The sequence below is a fragment of the Antechinus flavipes genome, chromosome 2, assembly GCF_016432865.1.
Source record: "Antechinus flavipes isolate AdamAnt ecotype Samford, QLD, Australia chromosome 2, AdamAnt_v2, whole genome shotgun sequence".
In the NCBI taxonomy this organism is placed as follows: Eukaryota; Metazoa; Chordata; class Mammalia; order Dasyuromorphia; family Dasyuridae; genus Antechinus; species Antechinus flavipes.
Window position 1 is genome coordinate 243,219,043 of NC_067399.1, and position 14,390 is coordinate 243,233,432.

The 14,390-nt window shown below is 35.4% G+C and overlaps 1 pseudogene; it reads left to right on the top strand.

The window, feature by feature from the left end:
• The first annotated feature begins 10,978 nt into the window (after positions 1 to 10,978).
• Positions 10,979 to 11,441, top strand: LOC127546566 (cofilin-2-like; annotated as a pseudogene).
• The last annotated feature ends 2,949 nt before the right edge of the window (positions 11,442 to 14,390 follow it).

Here is a 14,390-nt window from a genome sequence, read left to right on the forward strand (position 1 = left end):
TCTAAATTACCTCACATGAGTCTATAATTCTTAATAAGTCAAATTAATTCACATGCTTGACTTTAAACTTATTTTGTTCTTTTAAAGTAATGTATCATCTTCTAGTGCCATAATTCAGTGATCTTTGCACATCTTAAATGATAGTGATAAAATGAGCTTGCTTATTAACAATATTCTTTGTGCTTTTGAGTATGGAACTTTGTGCATTTGTATAAAAAGGACTTCAATTTATCCAAGTTTTTTTTTTTTCCTTTTAAACAAAGTACTTCTTAAAAGCTATTCCATTTAACCTCTAAATAGCCTAGGAAGGGAATGAGGGAGAAGTAAGTTACAATGAAAATAATGATATTCAATAGTAAAGATGATATAAAAGATTCTTCCCAGTATTTTCCATGGCCTCTCTATGAGGAGTATCTCATATTATTAAATTCTAATGGGATAGATTTCTTTTTTATGGACCACCTCAAACTCAAATCACTCTGGTTCTTATTGATTGGCTTACAGTAGGACCTAACCCAACCTTACTTGATCATTTTGGAGGCCCTGATGGCTCAAAATGACTATAAATAGTAATTGTTTAATAGAGATCCTGAGGGTCTTCCCTTCCCAGATTTTTAACTGCATAAAAGAGGCCATTCTTTACCTCATTTCTTAGAATTAATCACTCAAGGGGCTTTACCTCAATCAAACCAGAACCAGGATTTCCTACTGCATCCTGAGCCATCTCCAGTCATCCTGAACTATATTTTGCTACAGAACCCAGATGACTCCAAAGGAAAGAGTGAGAGAGATGACTTTGCACAGTACTCCCGTACTTAAATATAATTCACTTGCATGTCATGGAATCACTTCCCTTGATGTCTTGGTTCTCTTCATAAATAAAGGACAAACAACAATCTTTTTATATCTTTTATTATTAATTCCTCATAATAGAAATAACTTAGAAGTACTGTCGAATCTAAAAAATTGCCTTCAAGCAATTTCCACCTGGAAAATATCTGGGGAGGGTGCAGTGACTTTTTTTAGAATAGCATCTGTCCAGGTTTTGAATCAGTACCTGGGTGATATGTGGGAATGTTCACCCTAAAGAGAGTTATGTCCCCCTACTCATAAGTGTAGGTCATATCTATATGAAATTAAATTAGCCATATGTTTAAAGTGAATGGATTGGAATGCATACATGGCCAGTTTTCCAAATATCTCTAGTCTAAGCACAGTATTTTCCATCCTATTCTTATTTCTGACTTTCAAAATCTTGATTTTCCTCCCAGGCTTAGGTACCATCCCCCAAAAAGGCTTTCCTGATGCTCCCAGGTAATAATGATTTCTCCTTTCTTTATTGATCAGTGTTGTACATGCTATCTCTCCCTAATATGACATGTTTTTTGAGTATGTCTTTTTGTCCCTCAGATCTTAGCATATGGCCTTATATATTGGTCTGGACCTGGAATTTCATCAGTATGAAAAATTCCTGTTATAAAAACTTCCTCCAACAACACAGACCAGCAACTCTTCTAAAACTTATAGCCTTAGTTGCTTGATATACTTTAAGATTCATTCATGGTCACAAAACTAGAATAACTTGAACCTAGGACTTTGCTGACTCCAAAACTGGTTCTTTATCCACCATGTCATGCTGTTTCATGTCTTATACATAGTTCATTAAATTGAATTGGGCTGTTTGGTTGAATAGATAAAAAAGGAGTAAGAATATGATTTGTATATTTCTTCTTCCAGCTAGAAATTTTATCTCCCTGCTCTGATCACTTCTGCTGTAGCTCTCTTTTAGCAGCTTTACATTCTATCTTGTATGATTTCTCTTCTAACTTAGGATAGTCTTATAGAGGATTATCATATACATTATTTCTGGATCTCTGGAGCCTGAAAAAGAGCTGGTGCCAAGGAAGTGTTGGCGGGGAGGAGAATGTGTAAGGGGAAGGGGGAGAGGGAGGAAGAGAGAGAAGGAGAGGGAAAAGGAAAGGAAAGAGAGGAGGGAAAGGGAAAGGGAGGGAAGGAAGGAAGAAAAGGGAGAGGGAAAGGGACAGAAAGATAGAGAGGGAAGAGGAGGGAAAGGGAGGGAGGGGGGAGAAGAGAAAGAGAGACAAAGAAAGACAGACAAAGACACAGAGACAGAGAGGAGGAGGGAGGGAGGAAGGGAATGAGAGAAGGATGAAGGAGGGAGGGATGAAGGAAGGAAGGAAGGAAGTAGGGAAGGAAGGAAAAAATAGTCACAATGAAAGTTCTTCAACATCTCTCCTGAAGGAGTATATGGCTATACTCAAAATATTACACTCATAAAATTATTATAATATGTTATAATGTAATTTTAATAGAAGCCTATATTAAGAGAACATTTCTAGAGTCAATGTAGTGTCAGTACTGGAATTTAACGATTGCTGAAATAATAGAATAGCCTAACCAGAAACTAAAATTTCTAACATTAAACTGAACATGAATTTACTTCTTTTAACAACCCATCAATAATCCTTTAATAAGCAAGAGTTAGTAATATAGCTATATATATTTGGGATTTTATTATGGTCAATTAGCAACTCTGTACAGTTTAAGTTCTGTGCTTCATCCTATAATATGGATGTAAAATCTGGATGTTATGATTCATTTAAGATTCAGATTTAAGACATCTTACCTGAGAGGGAAATCTTACTGAATTGTTATAAATTCAGAAATTTCCCTGAGTGAGTCAGCAAGTATGTATTGAGTAGTTACTATAAATCAAGCATTATATTTAAAGACTGGAGATACAAACTAAAAATAAATAAATAAATTACAACCATGTCTTCAAGGAGTTTCTATTCTAAGTGGGGGAGACAATATGCATAAAATTGTACATGCAAGATATAATGTATCCCCAGGATAATACACTATGACCAAGTAGAATTTATACCATGAATGCAGGGCTGGTTCAATATTAGGAAAACTATTAGCACAATTGACTATATCAATAACCAAATTAACAAAAACTATATGATTATCTCAATAGAAGCAGAAAAATCATTTGATAAAATCCAACATCCATTCCTAATTAAAACACTAGTGAATATAGGAATAGAAGGACTTTTTCTTAAAATAGTCAATAATATCTATTTAAAACCATCAGCAAATATCATATGTAATGGGGATAAACTGGAACCATTCCCAATAATATCAGGAGTGAAACAAGGTTGCCCACTAATATTGTATTAGAAATGCTGGCTTTGGCAGCAAGAGAAGAAAAAGAAGTAAAGGAATTAGAGGTAATGAGAAAACCAAATTATCACTCTTTGCAGATGATATGATGATATACATAGAAAACACTTGAGAATCAACTAAAAAACTATTAGAAATAATCTACAACTTTAACAAAGTTGCAGGATACAAAATAAATCCACATAAATCATCAGCATTTTTATATATCACTAACAAAATCCAATAGCAAGAGATACAAAGAGAAATGCCACTTAAAATAACTGTTGATAGTATAAAATATTTGGGAATACATCTGCCAAGGAAAAGTCAGGAATTATATGAGCAAAACTACAAAACATTTTTCACACAAATAAAGTCAGATCTAAGCAATTGGAAAAATATCAAGTGCTCATAGGTAGGTCAAGCAAATATAATAAAGATGATAATATTTCCTAAACTAATCTATTTATTTAGTGCTATACCAATCAAACTCCCAAGAAACTATTTTACTGACCTAGAAAAAATAACAACAAAATTCATCTGGAAGAACAAAAGTTCAAGAATTTCAAAGGAATTAAATGAAGAGAAAAGTAAATGAAGGTGGCCTAGCTGTACCCGATCTAAAACTATATTATAAAGCAGCAGTCATCAAAACCATTTAGTACTGGCTAAGAAATAGAGAAGTTGATCAGTGGAATAGGTTAAGTTCACAGAACAAAATAATCAATGACTATAACAATCTAGTATTCAACAAATCAAAGACCCCAGCTTTTGGGATAAGAATTCACTATTTGACAAAAACTGCTGGGAAAATTGGAAACTAGTATGGCAGAAACTAGACATAGACCCACACCTAATAGTGTATACTAAAATAAGGTCAAAATGGGTTCATGATCTAGACATAAAGAATAATATTATAAACAAATTAGAAAAACATAGGATAGTTTATCTCTCAAATTTGTGGAGGAAGAAGGAATTTGTGATCAAAGAAGAACTAGAGATCATTATTAATCACAAAATAGATAATTTTGGTTATATTAAGTTAAAAAGTTTTTGTATAAGCAAAACTAATGCAGACAAGAGAAGAAGGGAAGCAATAAACTGGGAAAAGATTTTTACATCCAAAAGATCTGATAAAGGGCTCATTTCTAAAATATATAGAGAATTGACTCAAATTTATAATAGTTCTAGCCATTCTCCAATTGATAAATGGTCAAAGGATATGAACAGACAATTTTCAGATGAAGAAATTAAAACTATATGTATTCCTTTTTTTTAAAAGTTTTTTTAAAATAACTTTTTATTGACAGAAACCATGCCAGGATAATTTTTTACAGCATTATACCTTGCACTCACTTCTGTTCCGATTTTTCCTCTCCCTCCCTCCACCCCATCTCCCAGATGGCAAGCAGTCCTTTACATGTTAAATAGGTTACAGTATATCCTAGATACAATATATGTGTGTAGAACCAAAGAATTTTTTTGTTGCACAGGGAAAATTGGATTCAGAAGGTATAAATAACCCGGGAAGAAAAACAAAAATGCAAGCAGTTTATATTCATTTCCTAGTGTTCTTTCTTTGGGTGTAGCTGCTTCTGTCCATCCTTGACCAATTGAAATATGTATTCTTTTAATATATTTAACATGTATTGGTCATCCTGCCATCTAGGGGAGGAGGTGGGGGAGGGGGAGGAGGAGAAAAATTGGAACAAAAGGTTTTGCAATTATCAATGCTGTAAAATTACCCATACATATAACTTGTAAATAAAAAGCTATGATAAGAAAAAAAACTATATGTATTTACACAAAAAGGTGCTCCAAATCAATATTGATTAGAGAAATGCAAATTAAGACAACTCTGAGATATCACTACACACCTGTCAGATTGGCTAAGATGACAGGAAAAGATAATGACAAATGTTGGAGGAAATGTGGGAAAACTGGGCCACTGATACATTGTTGGTGGAGTTGTGAATGGATCCAACCATTTTGGAGAACAATTTGGAACTATGATCAGAAAATTATCAAACTGCATACCCTTTGATTCAGCAATGTTACTACTGGACCTATATCCCAAAGAGATCTTAAAAGAGGGAAAGGGACCCACATGTGCAAAAATGTTTGTGGCAGTCCTTTTTGTAGTGGCAAGAAACTGGAAACTGAATGGATGCCCATTAATTGGTGAATGGCTGGATAAATTATGGTATATGAATGCTATGAAATAATATTGTTCTTAACAAATGAATAGCAGGATGATTTGGAGAGACCTACATGTCTCTGTCTTTGTGTGTGTGTGTGTGTGTGTGTGTGTGTGTGTGTGTCTATCTGTCTGTCTCTGTCTCTGTGTCTCTTTCTCTTGCTCCTCCTTTGTTATAAGAAATGACTGTAGAGAAAAAAGAGGCAAATCTACATAATCTGTTGAGAAGAAAAGTTCACAAAAGTTCTGCTCAAAACATGTTGTGGGGGAAAGAATATTGAATGTAAAATGACCTAACTACTAAGACCCTATGACTTTAAAGCTGTATGATTTTGAACAAATCACTTCCCCTTTCTGCGCCTCAGTTTCCTTTTCTATAAAATGAGGAAGGTTTTTTACCTTCTTATATCATGGACTCTTTTGATAAGCTAAGGAAGTCTATTGACCCTTCCTCAAAAATCACATTTTTAAATGTGTAAAATAAAACATATAAGATCACAAAAAAAAAAAAAAAACAATTGAATTGAAATATAATTGTCAAAAAAATTTTTTCCAGGAAATAAAAAAATCAATTTATTTTTTAAAAAGTATATCTAACAAATACAAGTAGATCCATCCTACAGAAAGTCAAATATAAATAAGATGATGCTTTTTACTAACAAGGAAAAGAAGATATTTGCATATGTAATAGATGTGTATTTGTAAATATGCTATATATTTCCAGTGGAATATAGATTGCTTAAAGGCCTTCTTTAATTTTATATTTGTATTCCAAGTGCTTAGCATAGTGTCCAGAACAAAATAGGCAATTGATAAATATTAATGATTGATTCATTATATGTATGTATAAGCATATTTAACTTATAGATATACAAATCAATGAACATTTATATAGTAAACACATATAACAATCAATCAACATTTTTTTTTCAATTCTTTGACAAATTCTATTAAAAAAATTTTTTTAGAAAAGTGTAGCAGTCCCGGATTCAGAAACCCCTGGACTAACTAATCCCTTCCAATTCTAGTATCTTTTATTCTGTGATCCTATAAATAGAGAGGCCTCCCAATCCCAAAGTTAGTCCTATTCCCCAAGTACAAACAGACTCTTCAATTGATTAAGAACCTTTCCTGCTGCCTCTGACTTTTTTGGTTGACCTTGACTGAATATGGAAAGTTTAGGTGTGAGACTGTTCTGCTCTTTCTCTCAGAGGTACATAAGTATTATGTTACACATGCAGGCAATGAATCTTCACCCACGTCTCCCAATTAAGAAAGATGATAAACTCCTTTCTCCAAAGCAATCTGCTGTTCATTTCAGTTTAAATGAAAGGAGAAAAAAAGGAATTTTAACTGGCTGGCAGGCAGGTTGAAGAGATTGTTTTTCTTTAATTAACTGACTGAGATATGCTTCCTAGAAAACTGTTGTTACTTAGGAATTTCATTCATATTTAGGAAATGATAAATTAATTAAAACTCACCAAGAAGACATTTTGTTCCTCTCTGCTGGGATTAATGAGGTACATTTTTAGAGGATCAAAATCTAAAATACACAATGCACGATCCTTTCTTGTTTAACTATCCATACTTCTATAGAAGGTAGCACATTCCTCTAGTCACCCAGGTTCAGAATATCAGTATTTTAATGGAGACTTCAATCTCTCTTGTTCTTCTAGCCAGTCAGTTGCCATGTCTTGTCATTTCTACCTCATAACATCTCTCAAAGTTGTATTCTTCTCTTTAAAAAGGTTATCACCCTAGTTTAGATGCCCATTACTTCTCACCTAGACTTTCAGTAATCTCCTATTTAGTTCCCCAGCCATAAATTCTTCCTCCCTCCCACCTGCACGCAACTACCAAAATTGTTGTCCCAAAGCACAGGTTCCTCTATATCATTCCCCTAATCAATAAACTTCAATGGCTCCTTATAATCTCTAAAATAAAATGTAAATTCTAACTTTATTATATGTAATCCCTCTTTACACATACTACAATCCCATCAAAATGGCCTTCTTGTTATACCTCACACAAATCATTCCATCTGTCATCTCCACATCTTGTATATGCTATTCCCCTCCCTATAATGAATTCCCTGCTTATCTACACATCTTAGAATCCCACATTTCCTTCCAAACTAACTTTTTCCTATTTCACTCAATTACTAGTGTCCTCCCAAACAAAATTATCTTGTATTGATTTATGTTTATTTCATACATATCCAAATATAACAACTTGTCTCTTCGAATAGAATACAAGACCCTTGAAGACAAATTATTTCATTTTTATCCTTATATCCCTAACACTTAGGGCAGTGCCTGACACATAGTAGGAGCTCAAGCAATCATGACTCAAGAGACAGAATGATGTAGAGGAAGTCAGTCAGAAGATCTTGTTTGAAGTTCCAGCTTTGCAATTTTCTATCTGTTTGATTTGTGACAAGTCATAAATTTTCTGGGCTTCAGTCTTCTCATCTGCTAAAAGAAGGGTTGAATAAGATTACCTTGAAGGTTCCTTCAATCTCTAAATCCATAACAACCAATCCTGAGTGGAAAATCAGGATGAGAGGGAGACCCACAGGAAAACTTGACAAATGCAAATACATGTGATATACATATGTGCATGTATGAATATGTGTATATACACAGATATGTGTATACATACATATGAATTATTATCTGGCCGTTACAATGACAAAGCATAGTTCAAAAAAGTAATCATGTGTAGCTAAAAATAGTTCTAAAAAGCATTCTTCTTTACATAATGGAGGAAATTGCCAAGAGCTTTCTGTAGTTGAAATTAAAAGATTAATGTAATTCATGTGCCAGTTCATGAATCACAATCCCCATTTAGAAAAACACCAACTACATTATTTAATAAAGTAACTCCCTAATTATATGGTGTGCTTCTTTCAACCACAAATCCTAGTGAAGCCCACATGGTTAATTTTCTCTTTCTGTTTGATGAATTCAACACTAAAGACAAATCATAAAGTTATATAAAGTGGAAATTTTTCTGACCCACAGATTTCAAAATGTTAAGATCTCAGAGCTGACAGGAACCACTACAGAAATCCTCCACGCCATCCTGTCAGATTCTGAAGATGCTGAGATCAATAAAAGTGAGAGGCAGCCATATACATAATTTGGGAAGAGAGAAGGAACAAGTATTTACCATCCTCTGTGGACTCCAGCCATCATTTGTGGGTATTAGTAAACAGCCTTGGGGCTAGTGCTTGATTATGAGAGGTTAAGAAACTAACAAGGGAATAATAACTAAATACAAGAAGTCCTATAAACTAGGTACCTCCACTTCTCATCTCATTTTATTCTAAACCTTCTTCAACCTAGCTTCAGATATCATTCAACTGAAAGAACTCTCTCCAAAATTTCCAATAATTTCCTAATTGACATCCAATAGACATTTCTCAATCTTCATCCTTCTTGTCCTCTCTGCAAAATTTGACCCTATTAATCATCTTCTTCTCCCAGATATTCTCCCATCTAGGCTTTTATGACACTGACTTATCCTGTTTCTCCTCCTACCCATCTAATTCTTCCTTCTCAGTCTGTTTGATGATAATGATGTTGAAAATTAGATTGCACAGAATTTAGAATAAAGTGAAATGCTAAGAAGTGGAGGCAACTTCCCTTGGAACTTTTTCATTGGCTGCCCCCTTTCCCACCCTAACCCCCCATATCTATAATGTTCTTCCTCCTCATCTGTACCTCCTGACTTTTCTGGCTTCCTTCAGGAATCAGTTTAAATCCCAACTTCTGAAAAAGGTCTTTCCCATATTCTCTACTGTTGATATTTCCTTCATCTAAAATTACTAACCACTTACCCTGCATATATTTTGTATTTGCATAATTTGCATTATGTACATTACCATGTGAACTCCTTGAGAGTAGAGATAGGAATCTTGCCTTTCTTTGTGAAGACAGAAGCAATAGGGATCTAATATATGAAATTAATGTGATTTACCTACATGCTCTTTCCTCACTGTTTTTCATGTTTTGTATTCTCTCCTACCTATCAGCTCACTTATTTTCAGTCTCCTTTCATTAAGATATCATCAATGCTGCTTCTCCTACATAAAGATATATATGCCATAAGATTCTGTTGTTTGGCCTTCTTCACTTCCCTCCATACAGTTCCTTTTGGCAAAGTCATCCAATTTGTTGTTGTTATTGTTATTAGTTTTGTTTTTCATTCTCGAAGAGTTCTAGTGATATTCATGATGTCTTGACTTGTGAGAGAATTGGATATGAGACAGATCTTCACAAAGTCATCAGTCTCACTCTCCTCCAGAGTCATCAAAGTGCAATGGCAACAAAAAAGTCAGAATGACTGGTAATGGCCCAGGGTGAAATCATTCTCCTAATCACCCAGGTTCACAACTTCAGTGTCTTCCATCTATGTGATGAGTTGAGTTGATAAATCTTGTCAATTCTGCCTCTATGACATCTTTTACATTTGTTCCTTTTAGCTCTTCTCACAAAATTTACAACACTTATTCAGGCCCTTCTTACCTCTTACTTGTACGACTGCAATGGCTTCCTACCTCAAGCTCTCACTTTTCCATTCCAACCGCCATACAACTGCCAGCATGATATTCCTAGAATATGAGATAGGCCCTGTCCACTTTGCTATAGAATGTAAACTCCTTTAGAGAAGGATTATCATTTATACTATTATATCCTTAGCACCTAGCACACATACATAAAAGGTACATCTGAAGTGTTTGTTGATTGAAAATAGTGGAATGGGATGGAGAAAGAGTTAGAATCACCAAATTTCACTTTTGGAAATCTCTAAATGTTATAAAGTTTTTGTTTGCATCAATCTGATAATTGCCATCCGTTTAGTCTCAAAACTTACTCCTAGTTCTGCCTCCTAGGGGACCAACTAGAAAAAATTTAATCCATCTTTCACAGTTATCGTGCCCTTTATCATGCCTTTCTAAAACTTTTCTTCTCTAGGCTAAATACCCCTACCTGGTGAAAACCAGTTCTTACTCAGTGTGCTTCCCTGCCTTCTTTCCACCCTAACTGGCTTCCTCTAGAATACCTCTCAGTTATAAGTGTCCTTCTTAAAATTAACTGAATAGACTACTCTAGATGTGGTCTAATCAAGGCAAAAAAACAACATGATAATTGTCTTCTTTGCTCTGGATACACTGCCTCTCTTACTGATACCTAACACTGCTGCATTCAATTTACCATTAGATTGCCTTATTTCTTTTTTGATTTATAAGAACTTACAGTCCAATAGTTCTCAATAACTTTGTCATTTATGGGGGATGAGGATAAAGAGTTATTCCATGTGACAACTGGAGGTGATGATCAGGCAGAAAAAAATTCACAAAAGATGCTTTCACAGGCTGAAATGTGTAAAGAAATTATCCATCTTGGTTCCTCCTCCTGCTACTGCTGCTCTTCCTCTCCTCTTTTTTTTCTCCTCCTTTCCTCCTCCTCTCTCTTTTCTTCTCCTTTCCTCCTCTTTTCTCCAGTGCCACTGAGTAAAAATCAGCCACTTCAGACTGGGGAATCATAGTTTCTAAAAGTAACTGAATGATGAAGTAAAGTTTTTAATGGCATGAAAGTAAAGAAATTTTCTACACAAGATGAGATTTAAAAAGAAAGAAAGAAAGCAGTTCTCTTCTCTTTAAGTGATAATCAAAGACAAATAGTTGAGAAAGAGGCAAAGCAGACCTTGGTGAATGTCATTGGTGAGGCTGTAAATGATCCCTACATGTTTTGTAAAGTTGCTATCTCTGAACGATTGCTGATATGTTTTGTATGATGTCATACACAAGACAAAAGAGTCTTAGAAAGAAGCCTTGATTTTTATATTCTGGTATTCTGAATGAACACCTTTAAAAAGCAAAATGACTTATGTGCTTTCTAAAGATGCCATTAAAAAGAAATTTACAGGAATTAAATATGAGTGACAAGTAAATGACTTGGATGATATTAAGGATCATTTAATGCTTGGAGAGAAATTGGGAGTCAATGTAGTACTTTCACTGGAAGTACTTTCATTTACATTTATAAAATGACAATAAAGTATCATCCAGAAGTAGCTTCCATTTTTGTAGCTTCATCAATTGGAACAGTGTTAGGTTTTTGTCCTTTACCATATCCTCCCAGAAAACATAAAAGAAATGTCAGTAATTTAAACAACCTACCAATGATTGCCTTAGAACCCAGGGAATCATTCACATCACATTTTAGCCAAAACAAATGTTACTATATGCATTCTTGCAGAAATAAGATTGATACAATAGTCAATATAAATAGTTTAGAAAACTGCAAAGGTTTTTAGCTAAGTGAATGCCTTGAAAGTGTGATCCACTGGTCTGGTGCTAAACTTTATTCAGTATTACTTAGAGTCCCACTTGATTGCAATTCCTGACATTCTTGTATTTTGTGCACCTAACCCACCTTCAACATGCCTATTGTGACATGGCAGCTTATGTCTATGTGTGTGTACATGTATATATATATACACATATATACTCATATACATATGTGTATATGTATTTATATGTATAACTGTGCATTAAAAAATTTTATGTAATAAGATTGTCACCCTCAAAAAGAAATGCCAATTAAGTTGTCATAATGGTCATCAAATTATTGTAGTATCTCAGTGTTTATTCCTGCTGTCTACATATTTTCCTAAATGAAGCAGTTGTTAATGCCTTTTTTATTTTACATTGGATGTATACTATAGAACAGGAATAGTAGTAGTGTTTACCATATGAATCTTGCAGCACTAAGGATATTTTGAATAATGGCAATTTCTGTATGAAAAAAGCCTTAAATGGGACACGGTTTTTGAGATCAAAAATCCCCTACCCTTACAAAATTGGCCATGTTGCAATAAAACTTGTGGTTTATTACAAAAGGAAAAGAAAAATAATTCATGTTGTAATCTGTTCATATGCATTCTGTGCTTAATGCTTCATTAAGAAAGCACGGATATTAAATGCCAGGGTTCCAGCAATTACTCAGGAAAGGTTCAGTATAATGTCCAGACTAGCTCTCTGGAGGACCTCGGGATCAGTCTTGATCTTAGTGGAGGAATGCGGGAGGCAGGAGGGCCACGTGGCTGGGCAAAGATGGAATCTGGAATCTGGCATTTTCTCTGTGGCTGAGAGCTGGGGCTGAGAGAGCTGCTGCTGAGAGAGTCTTCTGTATCTGGGACTTTCTTTAAATACTCCAGTATGATTACATCACTACATCATACTGAGCATGCACAACTGTAGCCATTACTGCTATAGTAGCATCCACAGTACATTAAGTATATGTACTTAACTAAAGTGATTACATCATTACCTAGAGAATCATTATGTCATCAATCATACTGAGTCTTAAGTATACCTTTTCAGAGTTCCAGCCCTCTGCAATTCAGAATGGTTAAGGAGGCTCACACTTCTGAAATTTCTTAGGTCAAACAGGTAAATGTCAAGGCACAGCTAAGGAAAGTCTGGAACAAAGGCTTACTGAAGATAGCTGAAGACTGTAGCTCTTTAATCTCAAAAATATAACAAAAGTCTCAAAAAGGTTCAATTGTCATATTAGGCCTGGGTATTAAAGTAGGGAAAAAACTGGGTAAGTAGAGAAGAGGAAGAGGACAAAATATTGGGAACAATCCCAGAAAGGTCTTCCTTCTTCTTCTTCACCATTGAACTGCCCTCCTTAAGAAGGGAGGGAGGGAGGGAGGGAGGAAGAAAGAGAGGAAGGGAGGAAGGGAGGAAGGGAGGAAGGAAGGAAGGGAGGAAGGGAGGAAGAGAGAAAGAGAGAAAGAAAGAAAGGAAGGAAGGAAGGAAGGAAGGAAGGAAGGAAGGAAGGAAGGAAGGAAGGAAGGAAGGAAGAAGGAAGGAAAGAAGAAAGAAAGAAAGAAAGAAAGAAAGAAAGAAAGAAAGAAAGAAAGAAAGAAAGAAAGAAAGAAAGAAAGGAAGGAAGGAAGGAAGGAAGGAAGGGAGGAAGGAAGGAAGGAAGGAAGGAAGGAAGGAAGGAAGGAAGGAAGAAGAAAGAAAGAAAGAAAGAAAGAAAGAAGAAAGAAAGAAAAGAAAGAAAGAAGAAAGAAAGAAAGAAAGAAAGAAAGAAAAAGAAAGAAAGAAAGAAAAAGAAAGAAGAAAGAAAGGAAGAAAGGGAGGGAGGGAGGAGGAAGGAAGGAAGAAGGAAGGAAGGGAGGAAGAGAGAGAGGGAGGAAGAAAGAAAAAAGGAAGAAGGAAAGGAAGGGAGGGAGAGAGAGAGGAGAGAGAGAGGGAGGAAGCAAGGGAGGGAGGGAGGAAAGGAGAAAGAGAAGGAAGGAGAGAGTAAGGGAAAGAGAAAGAGGGAGGAGAGAGTAATGAAAGTACTTCTTTAAAGTGATATAGCACTCTCCTAGGCCACTAGGTGGCGCCATAGTGCACAGAGTGACTGGCCTGTTGTCAGGAAGCTTCATCTCCTTGAGCTCAAATCTGACCTCAGACACTTACTAACCACTTAACCCCATCTGCCTCAGTTTCCATGTCTACAAAATGAGCTAGAGAGGGAAATGGCCACTCCAGTATCTTTGCAAAGATAACCCCAAACGGGGTCATGAGGAGGCAGACATGACTGAAAACGATTGAGCCTATAACAAAGAACACCCCTCAAGTGAAAGTGATTACTATTGTTCCACAATAGTAATTTGTGGAGCAAAGCACAAGATTTCTAGCTGTTGCAGAAAACCTTAGGGAAGTTCCTTAAGCCCGTGCATATATGTATATGCACATGTACACACCTTCCCGTCCCACCCCCATTCATTTTGAACCCAAGTTTTCTCTTTACCAGAACGATAACAGTGGAAGGTTTTAATAGCCTCCCACCCCTAATCCATCCTTCTTGGATTCATTTATTAGGCCAATCACTGAAAGTCAAAGGGACACAAAGTAGCAACACTTTTAATTTCCTGGACAGGAAGTTTGTCAGAGGCAGAGTTCAGCCTGAGGGCAAATTAAGGCAGAGAGATACAT